The sequence below is a fragment of the Sus scrofa genome, chromosome 3 (assembly GCF_054392235.1).
Source record: "Sus scrofa isolate SSC_HxYL_T2T_F1_AM1 chromosome 3, Sscrofa_HxYL_maternal_Yorkshire_Landrace_v2.0, whole genome shotgun sequence".
NCBI lineage: Eukaryota > Metazoa > Chordata > Mammalia > Artiodactyla > Suidae > Sus > Sus scrofa.
In genome coordinates this window covers 94,873,779-94,895,727 of record NC_139385.1, presented here as the reverse complement: position 1 = coordinate 94,895,727, position 21,949 = coordinate 94,873,779, and the positions used below count along the sequence as shown (strand labels likewise).

The window sequence follows — 21,949 nt, the reverse complement described above, 5'->3', positions numbered from 1 at the left end:
ATGAGCACTTATTTAGCACCAGAATATGTTACATGCCTCAGCCATTTACTTCTTACACTGTTCTGTAAGGTAGGCAGTATTGTTATTATCATCCTCATTTTAGAATGAGGAAAGCAAGATTTAGGGAGCTCAAGTAATATGCCCAGGGTTACAGAAGTAGTTGATGTAGCTGGTATTCAAATACAAGCTGTCCAACTCTTAGTCTGTGTTCTAGACTATGCTGAAAATATATGGCCTGTACTTAAGGAACTAATAGCCTAGTAAATAAGGCAGACATGAAAGAAAATATGTAGTCATGATGAAAATAATTCCACAGTAATGCACTCTGCAACAAAACAAATTCAGATATAATGTGATTGAATATTGGATTTCATTCCTGGTTTCAAACTCACCTACACTCAAAAATTAACTATATAATAACTCAACTTGTATTTTTAAGATTGCATTTTTGGACTCTATTCATAGTGATATAGAAGGGTGTCACTGTAGACTAACAGCAGCTGATTTGTATAGGGTCTTAATAGTAGCTGATTTTTATTGGCCATGTACTATAAAGTTATTAATTCTAGTTTTTACAATCATTGGGAAAAGTAAATAATGTTATCCCTGATGTACATACAGGTCATGGAGCTCAAATGATTGGCTTAGTGTTCAGCGTTAGTAAAGTGGAGGAGCTGAGATCAGAATGGAGACAGAGGAGACAGAATGACTTCCAATCTAATGCTTTCTTCGCTAAACCCATCCCTATTGCCTCTCTCCAATAAAGTGGGATGTACGTGGTACAGTTACAAAGAGGAGGAAGCATATTTAATGTTATGGAAGGCTTTTGCACAGGGAAGAGAATGCAGACATTTATTGATTTCCTCCTCTGTGCCATCCGCTGTACCAAGTGCTTATTTAATCTTTGTAAAAATTAAGTCAAGACTTATGAATGAATAGGAATTTTCCAAAGAGACCATGGGAAGATGTGGCTATTCCAAGCAGAGGGGATGGTGTGACAGAAGGTGTAGAGGCATGAAATACTGTAGTGTGTTGGGGGAATTTAAAATCATTTTGGTATTATAGATGCATAAAGGACAGTGCAGAAATAGAGGAAGAATGCTCGTAGGGAAATGGAGGATGGTAGTGACTGGACATAGGGTTGTAAAGATAGAGCTGCAGTGACATTCTGGAATGTCTAGGACCAAGGAACATGGGTCTTTCCCTAAAGACATCAGCTAGGTGGCAAGTGAAGGGTAAAACAAAACCATCTAGAAATTTAATCTTAAAAAAATCTTGGAAAAAAAAAAAGCTGCTATCCCATTTCTTTTAAATCAAAAAGGAAAGAAGTTCAGATAGAAAGATGAAGGACTTTAGCCAAAAATCATGCAGTTTTTAAATGGCAGAGCTGGGCTTTGAACCCACATTTTTCTGACTCAAAACCCACATTGGTTTCTAATGCCAAGATGTTAGGCTTGAAATAACTCAGTCTCAGAGGTTCAAAAGAAAATTAATAGAAAGAAGGTGAGCAGAAAATGTTCAGCAGCTTCAGACCTACTCATCCAAGATTGTCCTATTGCCAAAATAAATTGTTCTCCTCTCATAGATTTTTGTTGGAATTCCCAACGTTCACTTGCCATGATGAATTTTTAAAATGTCAGTCAAGAAACATGATGTTTTAAGATGGAATCTTACAAGAGCATGAAGAAAAGCACCATTTCAAATCAGAATTTGCCCCACCTCTTTCACTAGCCAGATTGCCATTGTTTAAAATTTGAAAGTGGGGCTGCTAGGAATTGCTGGTATAGATCATAGATGCACAATGACCCCCACTGAGGATGAAAATCTTAACTGACAGTCCACTTGCCTAGTCCTAGCACTGAGTTGTCTCCATTTGGAGTAAGGGACCCATTTTTCTATCCATACAAAAATTCCATATAGGTTAGCAGAAGTCACACTCAGAAGAGAAAGGAGCATCAATAAATTGGCAGTTTCCATCAAAAGTTTGATCTTGTCTCCAATTTTTATGTCAAGGAGCACTACCTGATGCATAAATGGTAGCATTTAACCAATTAAGTTGATGCTTTCAACCTCTACTCCAAATTTTTGTTAACCCCTACCCATGCCCATGCATTTGATATTCTTAATTGACACACAGCAGATTGTTTGGTTTTCTTTCTGCTTTTATCTGTAGAAAGAGCTAGTACAGGAGTCAGAAAATTCACTTTCTACTTAGTAGTTGGCTGAATTTGGTCGTGTTGGTTCTTTTCTCAGAACCCTGCTTTATTAAGCTTCTAGTTGGGCATATTCATAATTCTCAAGGATGTTTACTGGGCAGTGACCGGCTGGAAATAAGTGCTAAAAAGTGGTCATGATTATTTGATAATCTGTGTGTGACATGGTAGACTCAAGATCTAACACAGGGACATCTTCATCTAACCTAGCTGTGAACTGTTGTCACTCTCAAGCCCCCAGGTGACAGGTTTACTCCAAGGACAGACAATGGATAATTAATTCAAAATGGGCAAGTTATATGTGAGGGGCACATAAAGACCATTCTTCCAGGGGGTTGGACACCATACCACCTTCATCCTATGTTGTTTGTTTGTTTTGCTAGCCTCTCCTTGAACCTTTCTTTGGTTGAAATCCAATTCATGGATTTCATTTTTTAAAGAATGTGTTATATACAAAGTTATACATTAATATCAAATATGAAATATATTTCGATTATATGTTACTATAAGTATTTAATTGTCTTCAAGTCTTTGCTCAAATGCACCTTCTCAGTGTGGTCTACCATGACCACCCAAAATAAAACCCAACCTTCCTCTTGACACTCCTCTTTTCTGCCTTAGCATTTTTTACCTCCTAATATACTATTTGATTTTGTTTGTGTTTTATTTTTCTCCCTGGACCAGAATATATGCTCCAGGAGAGCAAAAATTTTGATTGTTTTTCCCCAGTGCATGGAATTTTGTAGGAGGTTGATAATGAAAAAGGAAATTATGATATTGTTGCTTTTCTCTCCTAACTTCCATGACCTGATAGCTGATTTTACATAAAGTCATCAATAAAACGCTTTTCCTTTTGATAGTTAAGATAAAATTCCAGACTTAGAAGCTCTAATTAGAATACTCAAAAATTTTACTTGCCCTGTCATTTATGAAAACCCAAGTAATTTACCATTTGTCCAAAGTGACACATTTTCCCCTGGGATAAGAGGCCTGAAGGTTGCCTTTGTCTATTTCACGGAAAGAAATAAAATTTAAAAGTATCTCTTCAATCTGTGATTTCATTCCCATATATTAGTAGAGACTTCTAAGATTGTCATGCCAATCAAAGGTATTGCCTAGTAGATAATAATTAAAGACTTAAATCTTGACACAAACAATGCAGTGCAATTGCTCTGAAAGGGTAAAGAAAAAAAATAAAATCCATCTGTTCCAAATCTTTCAATGAGAAAATACTTTTTTATAAATTGTCAATTCCATATAATCCGTGTGTGTGTGTATGTTGCTTTTTAAATAATTATATCAAGCAAGGAAAGAGTTTTACTTTTGACATCTATGTATAACAAGTATGAAAATAATGAGACTTTTTTTTCTAGTGACTTAATTTATCCATTGAATTTTCAGATGCCAGTTAAATGGCTAAAGCAGATGAGATTATAAAGATTTTTAAAATCTTTTTTAAAGTACTGTAATGTAAACACAAATAAATTGCAGTATGTTTGTATAAGGGAATCATTTAACAAGACAACATATAGGTATGTGTGGGTTGAAAGGGAGGATGAGCAGCTTTCTTATAGGGAAGTATAAAATGGTACGTAATTCAAGATCACAGGCAGTTTAACGACATAAACATAAATAAAGACAATCCATTTTATTTGTTGGTTCTTGCTTTATATTTTATCCTAGAACTTTATTATGTTTAACTAACAGGAACTCTTCTTTCCCTTTCCTTGAATATCCATAAAAATATCCCTGAATTTGGGAATAGGCTTAAAATTACAGTAAAAAAAACACTCAGGAGGAAGGACTACGCTATCTTTGTCTGCAGGTTATGACCAGTGTTTGCTATTTTTTAAGGGATTAAGATGCAGCTGACATGGTATCCAGAAGAAGGGGATCATACTGGTTCTTGTGTGTCAGAAGCATGTCAACCCAAGCAGAGTGAACTTCCTAGAACACCACTCTCACTCAGCTGATGGGAGCTGAGCTTGTGCTGCGAGCAGTGCATATTATTGTATAAAATTTACTGCAAAGGGGAGTGATATGAATAGAGAATGGATACAGTAGCTTACTGCGTGCTAGCAGGTCTTTTCTGGGCTCCTAAATGTTAACTGGATAGTCATGTAAGTTATTACACTCATTAAATTAGGCCACAAACAAGTCAACAGTGATTCAGCAAAATGGCTTTGTTTGTATAGTGCAAGGAAGTCTGATAGATATCCAGTCACACATTTATGGCTAAATGGATGAAGATTTTAACATTACAGCCTAATAAAAACCCCATACTGTGTGATTAAATAAGAGGGAAAGCAGTAAAAAAGAGAACGCGTAATGACGGTAACATGTAGGTCAGTTACAATTTAATTGTCATTGCACTTCATTGCTAACATATCAATTCTCTGCTGCTTAGCTGAGCAGAAAACAACAACTTAACATGTACACTGGGCCCACTGACGAGTCGTCAAACCCCCACTTCCATCACCTGCTTTTGACTACTTCCTTAACCACCACATGAAGTCTTCCTGCTTTAATAGGATAATCTCGCTGAAAGCTCCTGCTGATTATTTCTTCCCATGCTCAATGCATCAATGATCAGTAAATTTACTTCGCACTCTACATAGATGCTAAAATTAGATTGTTTGCATTACAACTTTCAATACTTCTGCAACAAGAAACACCTGCCTGCAGATTTATATTGTTTTGTTTAATGGTTGAAAATAAAGATAGCCTCACCGTGCTGATACCTTGATGTACTATATTGGAGGCGCACAATGGCTGATCATTTTTCTTACTTATCCAATTTGTACTGTATTTCTTGCCATATAAGGTATAGCTTCATTATCATTAATTGAAGCCTTGGAAAAACCGAGGAAGTATTTATTCTTGCCAACTTTGCTGCAATTTTACTTATTCAGTGCAACTAAGAAAGGGAGGGGGGGATAAAAAAGCACTGTATATTTAACTTTTTTCCCCCTGAATCTGGATAATTCACGCAGTTCTCAAAGGGGCTTTGGCACGTTTTTTAAATGTTAGCTCTAAAGAATTGTCTGTCTAGCACACTTATGCTGATCTATAGTAAAGACTTAACCGAGTACATAACTGAACTATTAATTCAGGTGCCTAAGGTGACATTTTTTATCCAGCTTAGCGTACTCTATTCCATATAGAATAGAGCAGAGCTCCTCATATAAAAAATGACCCAGCAGAAGCTAGATAACTTTATTAGAATGATTAAAAGCATCAACATTTTTTTTTCTGATTCCAAATCTCATTTTAATTTGAGTTTCTGGGAATCAGGCCCATAGATTCCAAATGTTGCTAATATACTCCCTATGGGTACATTTTCTTCCTTTTGCACCTCACTGTACCTGTCTCGATAGAATTATGTGGCATCTAAGGACAAGAATAAGGGCCTGGAGTTCAAGATCGTGGGACAAGCAGAGCAAAATCCCCAGGAATCGGCTCTACCCCGGAACTGATGTCTTCAGGTAGCCACTAAGCAGTGAGAGTTACGAGGTGTGCCTTGGAGATTTGCAAGAGCCTTGTAGTTACTTCCAACACTGGCAGCTCATGAATCCTCAATTCTTCTTTAAGGATCAGAGATGCATATGTACTAATCCCAGGCTGTCATCATTAAGAAAACATTCATAAGAGCCACCTTCATTGTGTTCATTCCTTTCTTCTTGATTGACTATGGAATGGAAAGTCCTTTGAGTTCAACCAGGGATAAGACTAAAGCAGTACAGTACTTTTGGTTTCCATGGTGCTTTTTCTAACAATTATGCAAAGTGGTTATTAATGAATAAGTAACTCTTCTTGACACTTTGCAGATGAGACACTTAAGAGGTTTGGGCAAAAATAACAATATGAATAAAAAGGTAGCTGTGGTGCTTCCAACACTGGATTTTCTGCATGTGCCCTCAACTGTACCAGGAGAGTGGCTGTCTTCTTTTGATATTATTTTGGATATTTGTTCTACGCATCAGGACAGGTCAGATTGGTTCCTCTAACATGGGCAGCTTTCTTACCAACCTTGGATAATGATCTAGTGGAATTTAGGACACTCATTGCCATCTAGGATGTGAGTGCTGGTGATATTCAGAGGCTATTTGACTAGGAAGGACTTACTGTAGACATTCCAGCCACTGAGAAGGCTGAGGAAGACCTATCATCTCTCAACTATCCCATCAGACTTTTTATTGCTAAGGGTTCTCTTCATCCTTTTATTTTAACTCATCTGTTAAGTGTTCATGTACATTCCTCTCTGTCCCTGTTAGAAATATATTGTAAGTAAAAGACTCATTTTCACAAGTAACATATATTATCCAGGGGTGGGGGGTTAAATGCATCGATTTTGCCATAAAAAGTAGCTCTGTAGATTTACAAGTGTCTGGCTAGCTAAATATAGAAATGTGATAAATTCAAATTCACAACAATGAGTTTAACCACATTGTCATTGAAATAATCCATTTAACCATATTTTAACCTCTCTGAAAATAGCTGGAAGAAAGATTGGAGGAGATAGTATTTTCAGGTGTTTTTAGATGATATTTTTGAATCTATTTCCCACTTGTCTACTTTTTAAACTTTGACCAAAAATGCCATGTTCATTTTATCTTTGAATCAAAGAGAACTTGACAAATTTCCTAATGAAAAAACTCCATTCAGTGACTTGAGGCAATGATTCATCACCGAGAATATTAACTATCTGATTCTTGATGCTAGCTGCTTTTAATATGAAGGCCAATCTGTATTTTCTGGGGCCATTTAAATTTGTGTCTCTGAAAGCAGTAGGAGACTGGGATCTAGGAATGGAATTGGGGGAGGCAAAGGCCCACTACACACTGTGTGTGTGTGTGTGTGTGTTTGTGTGTGTGTGTGTGTGTGTGTGTGTGTGCATGCGTGCTCTCATGAGGCTGATGTAATGCTTGATTTGGCAGGGTGGACTACCACTTTCTCCAACAGCTGCCTTTTATAAGCTTATCTGAAACCTTGACACAATTTTTGGAAGCTCATTAGACTTAAGAGTGATTGCAAATGAAAGAGGATGCACAGTTACTCACTGACATTCATGCCTGCTTTTTAAATCTCATGCTGTATTGTTGCGGGTCTTGATTTCACACTCAGATGCTTAACCCCACATTAATATGTGTCTTCTTCCCCAAGATGAACACAGTTGCCTTTGCTGTCTGGCTTTATCATTCCCCGCCAACAAAATGGATTGCAGGAAATTTAGTGGTGGGTGGGGGTGGGGGGAGCAACAAGGATGTCTCAAAACTTTAACCATGACTTTTCCATTTATTCTTTAATGTAATACATATTTTTGAGAGTCTACTGTGGACAACCCTGTACCTGGCATCAAGTAGATTCTTCTTGTGAGTTAGATTCTCAAATAGAATAGCAGATATTTTCATCTCCCTAGGGTTGTACCAGAAATCTATTTCTTTTTATCTTTCCTTATTAAATTATGTTTACCTGAACACATCAGGTTCATTTCACCTAGGCAAGATGTCCCATTAAGCATGACAAGTAGGAGGTTGCAAGATTAATGCCCTTCTTGAGCTTGAATTAGTGTGTCAGCATCTTTCCAGACCTGGGACCAGGGTATATAGGAAGTATTCCATAATGGACCTTAGCCTCTAACTGAACTGCTCTAATATTATTCCTGTAACAAGACTACTTTTAAAGAGCCTCATTATTGGCTTCATTAGATATGTTACTTGCATCAGTGGCTGTAGTTATGCGTATAATATAGGAGAGGTTAACATAGCATATTTTTTATGTATTATATGGCATACAGCTTGAAGTAGCCAAAAGGTTTATGGCGATGTAATTGGTAGTTAGTGTGAAATTTGTAAGACAAATAGACAATATCTAGGGTAACCCCTCTAATCCTCTTCTTTCAGTTTTTTTACAGCCACCAAAGGGCCTCATTAAAACAGCAGTCAGCACCTTAGTGAAAAGATACAGTGCTTAGAGTGCCCAAATGTGACAGAAAATCTGCATTTTGTAAATCTGACACCTTTGATAGATTATACAGTGTGAAGCTATCTCTTCTAAGCGTTATGATAATGCTTAAGGTTCTCTTCTGAATCCAACTTTGCTACGTTCACTAGCTCTAACAATGTGACAAAGAGCCGACTGAAGAAAATGAAGCTTAGAAGGTAGAGAGGAACCTTTTTCTATGGCACAAAGCCCTTTGCAGGCAAAGGGTCTGGAAAGCGCCCTTGGCGTTTCCAAGGACCACTTATTCTTGGGGTTACATTCCTTTAAAGATGAGGATGCAACTTATATACCAGCAGTTGTGCATGTGGGGGGCGAAACAACCTGTGGGCTTCTAGGGTAGAGGAATAGTTTTATCTGCGACATGGCTCTTCATCTATTTTTTATAGATTAGTGTTTTACAACTATACCAGGTAAAGGCAACTAATGAAAACTTCACTCTTCATTTCTCATAAGAGACTTTTGAAATCTGGGACTTCAGGATGAGGAGGTCCAATGTAAATGATGCAGAACTAGGCAAACCTGTAGTGTCTTTCTAGATGGCTGCTACAGCCAAGCAGCCATATAAAAATGACACTGAGTTTCAGAAGCATTATTGCAGATACCCGAAGCAAAGATTAACTCCCCCCAAGTCCTTGCCATATCTTCTCCCAAGCCAACTGTATTTCGGCTGTTCCCTTTCACTCAAAGTCTCGTCCCCAGTGCCTCCTTCGGAAAAATTTGAATGGACAACTGGCAACAAAGATGGGAACTGAAATTTCAGGCTAGGTAGAAGAAATAGTCTTTAAAAATTATTCTCTGTGTAAATTTACATTTTCATGATATCTATAGGGGAGGAAATTATAGAATAAAACTTAAGCCTGGTTATTCACTACTTTGGCCCAAGATTTGAGAATATTTACTAATTCTAAAAGGATCAAAATGGAAGGATGAACTCTCTTAAGTCCTTTGTTTCTGCCTATGATTGAACACTGTCCTTGTATATATATTTCCAGCAAAGGGAGAAAAGCCCATTTACCACTCTCCCAAGCTTTGTGTCTCTTTGGTCAAATGATATTGAAATGAAATTTTTAGTTTACAGAAATTTCCAAAAAATTGCCAGACCATTTTGACCTCTACACTTTATGCATTTTTGTGATGAGTATAAACCACTTTATATAGTAGTAGAGTATCTTTATAAAAAGTTAAAAGTAGAAAAGTAATTAAAAAGTATCTTGCATTATTTATAGTTTGAATACATAGCATGACAATAGAGTGTTATGTGTAAGCAGCCATCATTCAAATCATATCCGACCATTATCTATATTTTAGAATTGAAAGTCTTGACAACAGATTGATAATCAGTATTTAAACATGCCAAGGTAATCACCTCTCTTTCCCCTTAAATATGCCTAGCCATATATGTCTCCTGAAATTTCCCTTTCAGCGTTTTATGTATACTCATTTTGAATCTATTTATTAAAAGGTTTAGGTTTTTTTCCCATTGTGATAAAAGAAACTAGTTTTCATTTAAATGATTCTTGAGGTATTTGCAATTATTAAGAATACAGCTTACAAAAGGAAACATTTCAATGACAGGAACCTTGAAACGAATCCTTGAGAATTTGGAATGGATATTGCTTTCTCTTACAATAATCTGGACCCAGTATCTACTTTTGTTGAATGAAGTGAGCTGTGTTTTTTTGTTTTGGGGTTTATGTTTTTTTTTTTTTTTTTTTTTTTTTTTGAGGGTCAGAGCTATTAAATTTTAATCATTTGCTAGTGGGAGTGGCAAGCCTCTTAGCTGAGAACTCTACTTGAAATTACTCTTTGGGAGAAAAAAAAGGGAGAAAATTGCCTCATCAGACCCATCTTTTAACCAACAAATCCTGCAACTCTCACTGTTCTTAATTGTTGACCCCTACCATCTGTGTCATGCAATGTGACAGGAACTCTGTCTTCAAATAAAGATCCATGTTACCTCATCAGAATGTACTTGTTAAAAGTGATAATGGTTCACAGTCGGTACTGAGCCATGTGAAATACAATATCCTCTTTTAAAACATGGAGATTTGGGCCCTAAGTTTACACCTTGGTCCATAAGTCATTTACATTATCTGAAAAATCATTAGATTCCAGGGGAAAATATCTGAGAAGGTTTTGTTATCGAGAGAGCTTGAAATGCAGAATTTATTTAATTTAGGAAAAGAAGTTAAGATGTGATGTCTGTTGCTAACTGTTGAGCGTCACTTAGCCTTTAAAAAGCTACCCTTACATAGTTGGTACCAACAGTAGAAAGTGGATGGAAAGAAATTATATATTTTCACATCAAATACATTTGTAAAAATTTCAGATATAGGTGGCATTAGATTAGTAGGACTGGACTTGAAAAAAAAAAATCACAACCCTTTACACTGAACCCCCATGGTGTATATAGTTTGCTTTGTCCTAAAAAATGAACTTAAAGGGACATTGTGAATAGAATGTGTGGGTTTAAAATTCAGTGGATTATCCACATCTGTTAGGTGAGAATTAAAGAGCACTGAAATAATGTATTCTTACGTTTTAGAGCTATCACTGCCAAAGGCTACTGCCTAGTAAGTATCAACATCTGTGTTACTTCTTCTTTAGATTTTCTGATTCAATGTGTCTAAACATTTCATTTACCACTGGAATTTTTAAAGTTGTTTTAAGCCTCTGTTTGATGTCCTACTTCATTGAAAGATATTATTAGCAAATATTAGTTAAGGGATTATACGTACAATTAGCCCTAAATAACATTAACCGAATGTTGTGATTCATATTATTGAAAGAACGTCACAGTCTGGAAAGAGTAAATAATGGAATAAAAATAAATAAAGGTACCTGTATTTTGACAGTGATATTCCACCTCTGGTTTTCCCATGCGCAAGCGTAAACATGCACACACTCTCTCGCTCACACACACACAATCATTCAAATGCCTTTTCTTTCTCTGACAAAAATATTCATTAAAAACATTTCACTGTGCTGCCTTTTAATATAGCACGGGCATTCAACCTGCACAGGAAGCTTCCTGGAACCGCACAAATACTGTGTAATTATCTGGTGGCTCCCTGCTGGCTGCTGCATATTCCAAGCACAAAGTGAGCAGTGCATTTCTAGAGCCTGACTCCTGTCTTCATTGTCCCTGCTTGGAATACGAAGCCTCACTTCATTATAGTAGACCTGATCAAACTTGATAGATTTAGCCATTATTCTTGACTGTGTCAACTTTCCACAGTTTTTTTTCCCCCCCTCCTTGGGCTCTTCTGTTTTGCCACCCAGGGAAAGAAGAATACTCTGAGTCTAGGTTTCTCTCCTCGCCTCTTCTCTTTCTTTCCTCCCTCCCTCTCTTTGGGCTCTCTCCATCCCCCTCCTTCTCCCTCCACCCCATTTCTTTCACCATCTCACCCCCTCTTTTCACCCCTCTCCTACTCAAACAAACCAAGGATTCAACAAATAATGCTCCTTCTCCGTCATGTGATTCAAGGAAAATAAGGCTTGCAATTTTTCTCTCAATTGTCCTCTTTGGTTTTGATTTTTCAGTTACTATAAAAGAATTCTGCAGCAGTGTTGACACACAAGGCAGAAACGCTTTGAAAATCCTTTTCTATTTCCTGTTAGTAGCACCGTAACTTTTGCTCTATGATGTTGTTGTGGTGATGGTTGGGTGTTTTTGTTTTTTTGTTTTTTTGGTCTGCTTTATGACAACTTTCAAGGAGCACTTCAGAGTTCATATTTTCAAGGATTATCCACATCATGGTATCTTATCAAATTTTATAAAAACGTCGCCATGCATTTTCTTCACAAAAGGCATTAGATCATTCTCTAGGCAAATACAGATGTTGGTACAACTGGTTTAGCATAACAGATTGCTTTGTAGTTTTTGAGAGTTGCTATGCAACAATAGAGAATAATATCATAGCTCTACCAAAATTTTAAAGGATCAAAAAATTAATGCAAGCTGCATCACCATAATTAGGATCACACTGATCCCTCAGACTGTCATGGAGCAAGTTAATCAATATGTCAGGTATTTGCTACTGACATTAAAATGCTTATAAGGTCAGTTTATCATTACCCTAGCTAATGAATATATTTTGTAGCGAGATTTTATTTATTCCCTTGGTTTTAATTTTTTCTGAAGCATATACATTTCCCTTTGATGGACTTTATACATTATTTAAAAGCAAAGATAGTGGTTAATGTTAAGTTCTGTTATTAAGTGCAAAATATTAATACAGTAAAAACTTAAGTTTCTTAGAAAGTCCTCTTACTCTCGGGGTCTTTCCACCCTCCAAACCACTCCCACTCCCTTCATTATGTTTATTTTTTTGAAAGCAAAAAGCCAGTCTCCCCCTAGCATGCTTCTCAACAAGTTTGCTAACAGGATTCTTATTGTGGTGGCTGGTTTTATGCCACAGAAATAAGGTAAGACACTAGTAGGGCTTGAATTTAATAATATCCCCCTCAAATTAAAAATAAAATAATTATTTTTTAGAGTGGCATTTTCAGTCACACCAAAAGCTTCACAGCATCTTAAAATGTAAATTGCCATGAAGCAACACAAAGGAGAAAGGGAAGATTTTGAAGGCAATCGCACTGATCACTTAATTCAGTCGCTGCATATCCACTTGGCATAAGGTAATTAGAGTGCCACATTGCTGTAAAGACAGAAAGCTTAGGGTCCCATTCTGACTCACCCAGACGATAATACATGATTAGAAGTCAGTGACAGATCACAACTGCTGAATGACCCACCAAGGTCTTATCAAGGGCAAATCGCATAATTAGCATGCACTTCGCTGGCAGAGGAGTGCAGTGCTATTGTTCCCGCACAATCAAATTAGCCCCGCCAATGAGGTCAGTGTTCTGTGACCTCAGAGACATTTCATGTTTTATTCCCCCCCTCCTTGTCACACACATGCACGTACGCACATGTGCAAGCTGCACGCATGCATCCACACTGAAACGGAACCTAAGTTCTGTGGACACTCCAAACGTGTTTTACAGAGACGTTTTTTGAAGTACACTCCATTGACTCTTCAGTCGTCATGTATGGAATGAGGAATGAGGAAACCAGCTGATGTAGTCTGACCCTGGGGGACACATATGTAATAGAGCTACTTTGACATAAATTTGAGCATCTAGTGAGGCCCAGATCTCCCGTTATTTGCTTAGTACCTCTGCAGCATCCCACGTGTACTAATGAAGTCTTAACTCAAGCTTCAGGCCCCTCCTTCCTCCTAGAAATCCAGAGGACCTCAGTGCTGCGTACACTCTGCCTCTACCCTGTCTATACGTCCATGTGTGGTCTATTTCTAGGACCCAAAACTTCTCTCAGAAAGGACAGCGTTTTGGAAACATAGCCCCAGGCTGTGCTTGCAGCCAAAGTCTCACCCCACCCACTGTCTACTGAGCAAAGCTCAGGCAGCTCCAAGGCTTTCCTTGCTAGCTGACAGGACAGTCTGCAAAGTTAGCAAATGCCTTCCATGTTCAACCAACAACTTGATTGCCTCACTTGGAGATTGTTTTGTCTTCCAGTCTGGAAGTCACTTTCTCATGTGTTCTACACACGTTATCACATGTTCACTGCACATAAGAGGTCAAGTGACATTCAGCATGGATATCACCTCTGCCCTGTGATTTCCACCATTGGGCTCCTCTCTCTGAACCAGGTGTTACCACCACTCACCACTTCTAGATCCCATTCTGCTGACATTACTTGATGTCAAACATTCTGTTGATTCTTTTAAGGAAATTATTTACATTCTATCAAACTAAAGCTGAGTTGTGAGTCCTTTCATGATGACAGTGAAGATATTTCATTCAATTAGGAGCTCAATAATTTCAGGGGTTTAGTCTCTGAATCTTGCCCAAACATGACTCACAATTTACTACCATAAAGATAAGGCTGAGATTTCATGACATTTTCAGACAAATCTTGTCCAAATTTTAGTGCTGATGAGAAGTCTAGGGGACGTTGATTTGCGTAAGAGGGAGGGGCTCGGGCTTGAGGCTACTGTGGGGGGATGGGAGCTGCAGAAGTTGTGGGAAGCTTTGGCTTTGTGATGCAGTCAAGAAGCAGCAGTGGACTGAATATCAGATGACTTGAGTCTAGTCCTGGCTTTGACCTTGGCCAAGGCTTTTTCATTCTTGGCCTCAATGTCCTCATCTGCAAAATGACTAGATTTGACAAGAACCTCTCTCTGATCCCTCCTAGCCATAATATTCTGTTTCTAAAACTTGCATGAAAGCTTTATCTCAGTCCCTTTGGTTATATGTCCTTATCAATTGCAGTGCTTAATGTTTGCACATCATAGCTCTGACCCTGTGACTGATAGTTGTGTTGCAGATAGCAGACCAGAACTGAGCCCTTGGGATTCACATACAAGGCAGAGAGGGGTGTGAGTACATGTATTGTTTACAAGATTTCCTCCTCCCACCAACCTTCCATGCATATACCTTCTATAATTAAACACCAAGGAAGGAAAGAAGCCAATGAAAGCACAACCGATTTAGGTTTAAATCATACATTCCCAAAGTGTCACTGAGCAGGCAAGTTCAGCTTTGAGCCAGTTAAATAATTCCAGCTCTGACTTAGCCTCTTCTGTAATTGTACTCTTTTGTGATGCTTCCATCTTAATGGGCAATGCATTTTTACAACTGTACCATGCTACTCCGTCTTTGCAAACATATTTTCTTGGGCAAGTAAAAGGCTTCGATTGACTTTCTTCTCTGAAACTGAATTACATAGATATTTTAAGGAAAAGAGATCTAAATTAGAGGTTAGTAGTACAGGAACCTCCCTGAGAATTTATTTCTAAAGTGTATTTCATTTATTACAAATGCCTCGGACATTTGTGCTAAATGCATGGGTGAAACTTTTCTTGTGTGGCACAAATATAATTTCTAAAGGTGTTGTTGATTTGTGCAAACACAGGGACATTTCCCTTCAATGAAAATTAATATTTTCTGTCAATGGAATGGTAGCAGCATTCAGTGTGCAACAAAAGTTCCTGAAAACATTATATTTATAATGATTGTGGTAAGCTATTCCATCCTCCTGATGTTTAGCCTTCATGGTAACTTCTTTTTGATGAAAAAACATACAGAATTATGCACAAAGGAGCAGTTTTTACACTTGTAATGGAAATATTAAAAAGAGACCCATCTTTACCAATTGTCTATCTAATAGAAATGCTATGGCATCTGTAAGATATAGGCACTGCATTGTGCAACACTGTATCTGCCATAAGGGTGTGTGCTGATTTGCATAAGGTGTACCATTTCATATATGTGCTCTGTGTACGTTATATGTGTCACATATAAATATAAATCACGGTACCCAAAGTCTCAGGGGGACCCCTGACCTTAGTCATCCAGTGCAAACCATGAAAGTCTCCTAACAAACAGGATTAAAATTCATTCCTTTCAACCATCCCAGGCATTTATTCCTTCCTTTTCATTGAGCTACATTTGTCTGATTTAACAAGATAAGATTTGAGTGCTGATGCAGCCCGTTGTTAATGTAGCAGCCGCATCCACCATACCATCGACACTCGGCATCAGAGGAATGCATAAATCAGGTATTCAAAAAAAATTAGATATGCAGCACACCAGTTTTATAGTCCCAGCCTCAGAAATTGAAATGGCCCAGATTAATGTATTATATCTTACACACTGTCCGAGTGAATCAACTTTAATATATTGAACAGATTCGCAGAACAAGACTTTGTTATCTAAGGAGCACTCGGAAGAAGGAATTGACCTGAGGATTTGATTTGGTTCAGGTAGTTCATGTTGTACAGCAGCATTTGAATAGTTTCACATAAAAATAAAATTTGTATTAGAAATATTTCACATCATTTCTGGGCTCATCTGCACAGCAGCTCTGCAGAGGGCCAATATTATAGAAACAATGTCCGGCCAAGATATGATTTTAACCTTTGCTTCTGACATGGCAAAACAATATAATTGTAATTTTAATGCAAGCCGCTGTTTCTCAGCAAGGCAGCTTGTACCAGCTGACTTTAACTAGTTTGGATTTCAACTGGGAATGAAATGCCCATTGAATTGCTCATACAATAGAAGCACCACAATTTGTAGCATTCCATTCCCAAAGGCTCGGTCAGGGCTGAAGCGGTTCTGTGGAGAAGCTGCTTTTTATACTGTTGGATTCCATTCCAGGCAAGGACTGGCTTGGAAGCAGCGCGAGGGTGTGAGGACAGTAGCTCTTTTCCTTGACAGGCTGGAATAGCCACGGGGAAGTGACATTTTGGGGCTTTGCAACCAGAGATGATGTGGTCTTTCCCCTGACCATCCAGAAGAGGGGAGGGATGGCAAGAAGAGCAAAAGTTTAAGTCTGAGGAGAAATAGTCTGCCTTTGGGGGTACATGGCCAAGTGCTTCATTTCTCCATGGCTTTCTCTTTTTTCACACTCTAGATGGTCTTCTTTGTGTAACCTTAGGATCTGCAAGATTGTGTTCTCTTCTGAGTGATGGAGCATGAAATCCTCTTATATTTCTCCACAATGTCAGCAATGTGGTCCACAATAACCACCCCCCACACACACACACACCCAGAGAGGGGCTCCTACGTATTGAATGCATTTGATAAAACAAGTGCCTTTAGTAGCGATGATGGTTTTTCTCATTAAACTCAGAAAATCTCTGTATTCCTACAGTGTTTGGAATGAAAGAAACAGGCAGAGAAGAGGCATTGCAAGTAAAGACAGCAGATATATCCACGAGAGGTCAAACACTAGTTCCCCTTCCATGTAGATGCAAGGTAAATGAGAAATCCAAAGAAAAAACACTTCTTTCTAGGATGGCACCTCAGCCCTTGTTGGCATTAATGAAAATTCTTTTGTCCATGTATCCAGTTAGTCTTGCCTTCTTCCCATGGCTTTGATTTATTCTATTTCTGAAGAGATTGGTGGTCCAAATAATCTACCCAGCTAGTCACAACTGAAAGGCTTGCAGTGGTATATCCGGTCAACTTTGTGGGAGGTCGCACATGGCTGTTTTCCTGTGATTGGTGAAGCTGTATGTGAACATGTCCTACATCAAAAATCTGGTTACGTTTGTACAACTTCTACTAGTTCTCTTTTCATCTATGTAATTCTCATTTACTCTCCATATGTCAATGTAAGTGTGGTTTTGGATGGAGAACCCAAACCTCAGCCCTCTTTGGCCTCCTCACTTCACTCCCCCAACCACACCCAGGCTGGCTGCCCCCTGCAGGCTCTTCCTGCATCCTGTGTCCCCCCTTGCCACACATTTACCTGCTCTTTTGTAAATGCTGTTTTAAGTCTCTTTCTCCCAAGAGAACTCTAAGCTCTTTGAGATTTTTTTTTTTTTGTCCCAATATTTGGCCCCTCTCTTGGCACACTGCCTGGTACATAAAAGATTCTCATTCAGTATCAGCACAAGTCACTTATTCATTCATTTAGTAAATATTTTTGAATACCTACTATATGTGTGCACTGTTCTAGGCCCCAGGAACCCAGCAGTGAACATAGCATAGTCCTTACTGTCACACAGCTTACATTTTAAGGTGGGAGAGAGACATCACCAAGCAGATATTAAATGAACCTCTGAAGCTGCCAGTATTTGACTATGGGAGATCTATACAACTGGCAACCTCATATGGTCCGTCCTAATACTTGGTATATCATGGGAGATAACAAACACTTGAGTGCAGTAATGGTGTTTGACAACATCATCTGAGCCTCATTACAGTGTAAAAGGCTCCTGCTTGAGCTCATTATACTTTAACGTAAAATTTCTCCAAAAAGTATCAGATGAAATTGGGCACCATTAGTCAGAGAGAGTATAAGAGTGGTTGGAATGATTACTGAAACAACAGCAGTCTTGCCCTTTGACTTATGTTATTCTTCAGAGTTGACCTGGCAGATCCAGGCCTTGCTCCTGTTCTTGGGGATCTCAGCATATCCTCAGAGCCCTGGAGAACCAGCTTTTGCCAGATCTCTCTATGGCCTGAGATGGGCCTGTGGCCCACAGAATTCTCAGTGCTCCATGGTCACTTTCCTCATAAACCCTGGCCCTGCACAAGGCTCCAGTAAGTCATTGCCACCATGCTGGGAAGAGATCGAGGGGCTGGTAAGCTGATGAAATGAGACCAGACAATTTGCTCACTCTTCTCTTGGCCTGCACTGAGGAACACCAGTGTCTGTAGTTGTATTGCAAGGGTCCTGCTGGCCCCTTGCCTCACTGGTGCTTGTCCTCCTCAAAGACCACCCTCAGGCCCCTAATCTGTGTCCATGCAGCCATTGGTGGAATGTGGGACTCTGAAGGGACATGCTTTCCTCTCAAAGGCACACTTGGAGCCCAATTCCTCACATCCTGTTCCCGTTGTGATAGCCGGCTTTGACAGCACGCCTCTGAGCATGCGTGGTAAAAAGTGTCAAAAAAAGTGCTAACATTTCTACTGGTTTGGATCATTAATTTTCTCAAGGAATTACTAAATCAAATGACGTTTGGGAAAAAAGAGGCCCTCCTGCCCTGCCATTTCTAAAGTTTTATTTTAAATATTGTTTGCTCCCGACTGTTTTCTTTTTTCTTTTGCGCTTTGCTTATTTTTCCAGATTTAAGTCCATAGTTCTTTCATGTAATAAATATGGTAAATAAGTTTATATATTTAAAAAACTATATAGCTAACAGTGTTGTTTGGTAGCTTTTCTGGAATTACAAAGAACGGTTAGGGGAAAAAAAGGAAAGCAAAGAGAAGCATTTGCACAGGGGGAATAGCATACATTTCTGTTCCTTTAAGACTCTGAGGTTGGTGGATGGGCTCTGATCTCTCATTCACCAAGCTGACTGAAGGCCAAGGACATATATGTCTTGTTTGGACCATTTCTAGAGCAGCTAGTACAAGGCTCATTGCATTGAGCAGACCAGAATGGCATTTGGGGGAAAATCATCTCAGCTGCTCTTTATTAAGTACAAGCTTCGTGCCAGATCTCACTGGACCTTGCATTATTGCATTATGGGGAACATTCTTCCCATTTTACATGTAGGCAAACTGAAGTCCAGAGGGTTCACTGTGTGTCCAAGTTTACATAGTGAGCAAGTGACATAACCAAGATCCAAATCCAGATACCTTCCTCTAAAAGCCTGTGCCCTCTCCACTCTTACTCAACTTCTGACATGGCAGAGTTCTCAAGACATGGTAGGTGGGTCCCAACTCTTCTATATTATCAGCAGGAGATGGTTGAGATACTTATCCATATTAGAATTGGGGTTCATTGTATATCTCCCCAGTCTTTAGGAAATTCTTGGCATCATTTCCCTCTTGCCTTTTTTTTGGGGGGGGGGGTCCTTCTTTCCTAAGGACTTGAACCTTTCTGAGATCTCTTATCTTTAGTTCCCATGTACCCTGACATTAGGACATCCTATACAGGAAATTGTATGATGGGGAAGGGATTTCTCCTGCCACACCTCCTCCTACCCTTGTCCTGACAGACAACTTGAAGATCCACAAATAACTTCCAGTGTTCCTGCATCGCTCTTTTGAGATAAAAATAAAATGGCTTCAACCTCCATCATTTGTTTTCCCAAGGTTTCCAGAGACTTGGAGAGGAAACGAGAAATGCTATATTCTCCCAGGCACCTCTAACTCAGAATTCTTGCTTTCTGTGAAATCTCTTCACAATGCTCAGCTGCATTTATGAGCAGTGTCTTCATTCCCTCAAGAACCACAAAAAAATGAGTTATTATACATAATATGCATTTATTGACAGTTTCCAATAGTCAAGAGGGATTACAGCACAGAACAGAAAACAACTTTAAATTGACTATGTGACCATCCCTGCTCTTATAGGTCCTTGAACATCCTCATTGCAGGACCTAACCACCTGGCCATGGCCTTCCCTGGGACTCAGCCTTGGGCCATTAACCTTGGTCTTCCTATTGTAATCCTTTTACTGTCTCTGTTCTCCTCTTATATTTCCAGCCTTTCCCCACCCCCTCATCCTCCTAGCCCATGGAGGAAAACTGAAAATTCCTGCTAAGTTGTCCTGCCAAGTTGAGTACTATATTTTCCCAGGACATACTTTAATCAGGCATCTACTTTTGTATAATCAAAAGGACCCACTAAGTGGCTGTCTTAAACAAAAAGCCTTCTGCCACCAAGATGATTTCAGGAGCTTTCCTAGAAAGAGGAAAGTGTTCTAATCATCCTTTTTTTTTTTTTAAAGGTCATTTTGTTGCTCATAATAGCTTTTTTTTGGCCCACTGGTCTGATCTGGCTCGACCATATTTCAGAGTTAGGCAAATGGGATGTCCTTTCCTTTCTCTGCACCCCAATTCACATAATTGATATTTTCCTGACTTGGGAAACCAGATTTGGAAATCCTTGATATCATTACCTGCGAGGGACTGAGAGCTAGTCTTTGAATCCAAGCGCTGGGCCACTGTTTCACTTTCCTTCATTCTCAGCTACTATGCAATACAAATGCCACATAGACATGAACTGAAGTCATTTCTTTCCATCCAGAACCTTAACTTAGTTTGGTTGTAATTCACATGTAAATAGTTCATCCATAGTGCCTTAACTAAGCCTAAATATGACTGTAAGAGGAAGCCTGTGTATAGTAAGAATAATTTAAACGGCCACTACATATTAAGCATTTTCTACATGCAAGGTTTCATGTCTCGCAAAGCTTATATCATTTAACCTTTATTAAGTATCGTGCAGTGGAGATTGTTAGCCCACTTTACAGGTAGAGAAAACTGTACAATTGCATGACTTGTACAAAATCACAGAAGCAGGAGGAAGGATGAGAATGCTAGTCTTTTTGTCTCCAATATACAAGTTCTTAACCATTCTATTGTATCACCTTTTTACCCAGATGATAAAGGGCTGGCATTACATATAATCTAAGCCAGTGAGCCCCACAGCTTTAGGTCAATAATAGACAAATTCTAAAACCCACTAAAGGGAAAGATGTCCCAATGATTCAAGCTTTTTTATTTTTTTGGCAAGAGATAAATTTACCTTTGATTTAATTATTTACCTTCCTAGGTAAATAATTAAATAAATTTACCTTTGATTTAATTATTTACCTTCTATTCACTGAATAATCTAGTTTCATCAGGACATCTTATAACAACCTATGGCTTATTCATCTCTCCTTTGTGTCTTTCTGGAAATTTCTTACAGCATGTCCTATCCTGGAGATCATCAATTGAGTCAATTTCTCTAAAAGATATCAAATCAAGCATGTGGAGAGTGTCGACAACAACTAGTGATGAGAGTTTAGAGTCAATTTTATGGTGCTTTTAAAGGATGATGTTTGGACTGTGATTTAGAACTCTCTTTGCAATTTATTACACACTCAGAAAACTTGAGTACCTTACCTGAACATCGTGGTTCTCTTCTGTACCTCCTTTAAAAACGGTGCTCTGCTGGCACGAAACCTGGTGAGTCATCACTGGATGGTGTTAGAGAACCACAGTTTAAGGAAAGCAAGTTGCTTTCAGGTTCCCCAAGGGCCTCCTACTCTTTGGGTTGCAGTCACTGTGGGTTTGCACAGAAGCCACTCGGAGAGTACTTTTCCCCCAAACATCTCTGAAAGAGAGGGTACAAGGATCCAAAAGAAACTAAGAAACTCTTGGTAACATTCTAGGAGCTGACCTAAGCATCAGCAATTCAAAAAAGAATAAAAAATGAAGTAGAAAACTCAGCTAGTCATTCAAAGGTTTTAACATTCC

The 21,949-nt window shown here is 38.7% G+C and overlaps 1 long non-coding RNA gene across 25 annotated transcripts in view; it reads left to right on the top strand.

Moving 5' to 3' along the window:
- LOC102159571 (uncharacterized) overlaps positions 1–21,949 on the top strand; it is a 595,399-nt gene that overhangs the window by 436,461 nt on the left and 136,989 nt on the right. The window contains exon 6 of one of the 25 annotated variants that reach the window (XR_014839771.1): positions 21,399–21,658. The exons of the other annotated variants lie outside the window; for them this stretch is intronic. This is a non-coding gene — a long non-coding RNA (uncharacterized LOC102159571). The remainder of the gene's footprint in view (positions 1–21,398; positions 21,659–21,949) is intronic. 25 annotated transcript variants of the gene reach the window in all.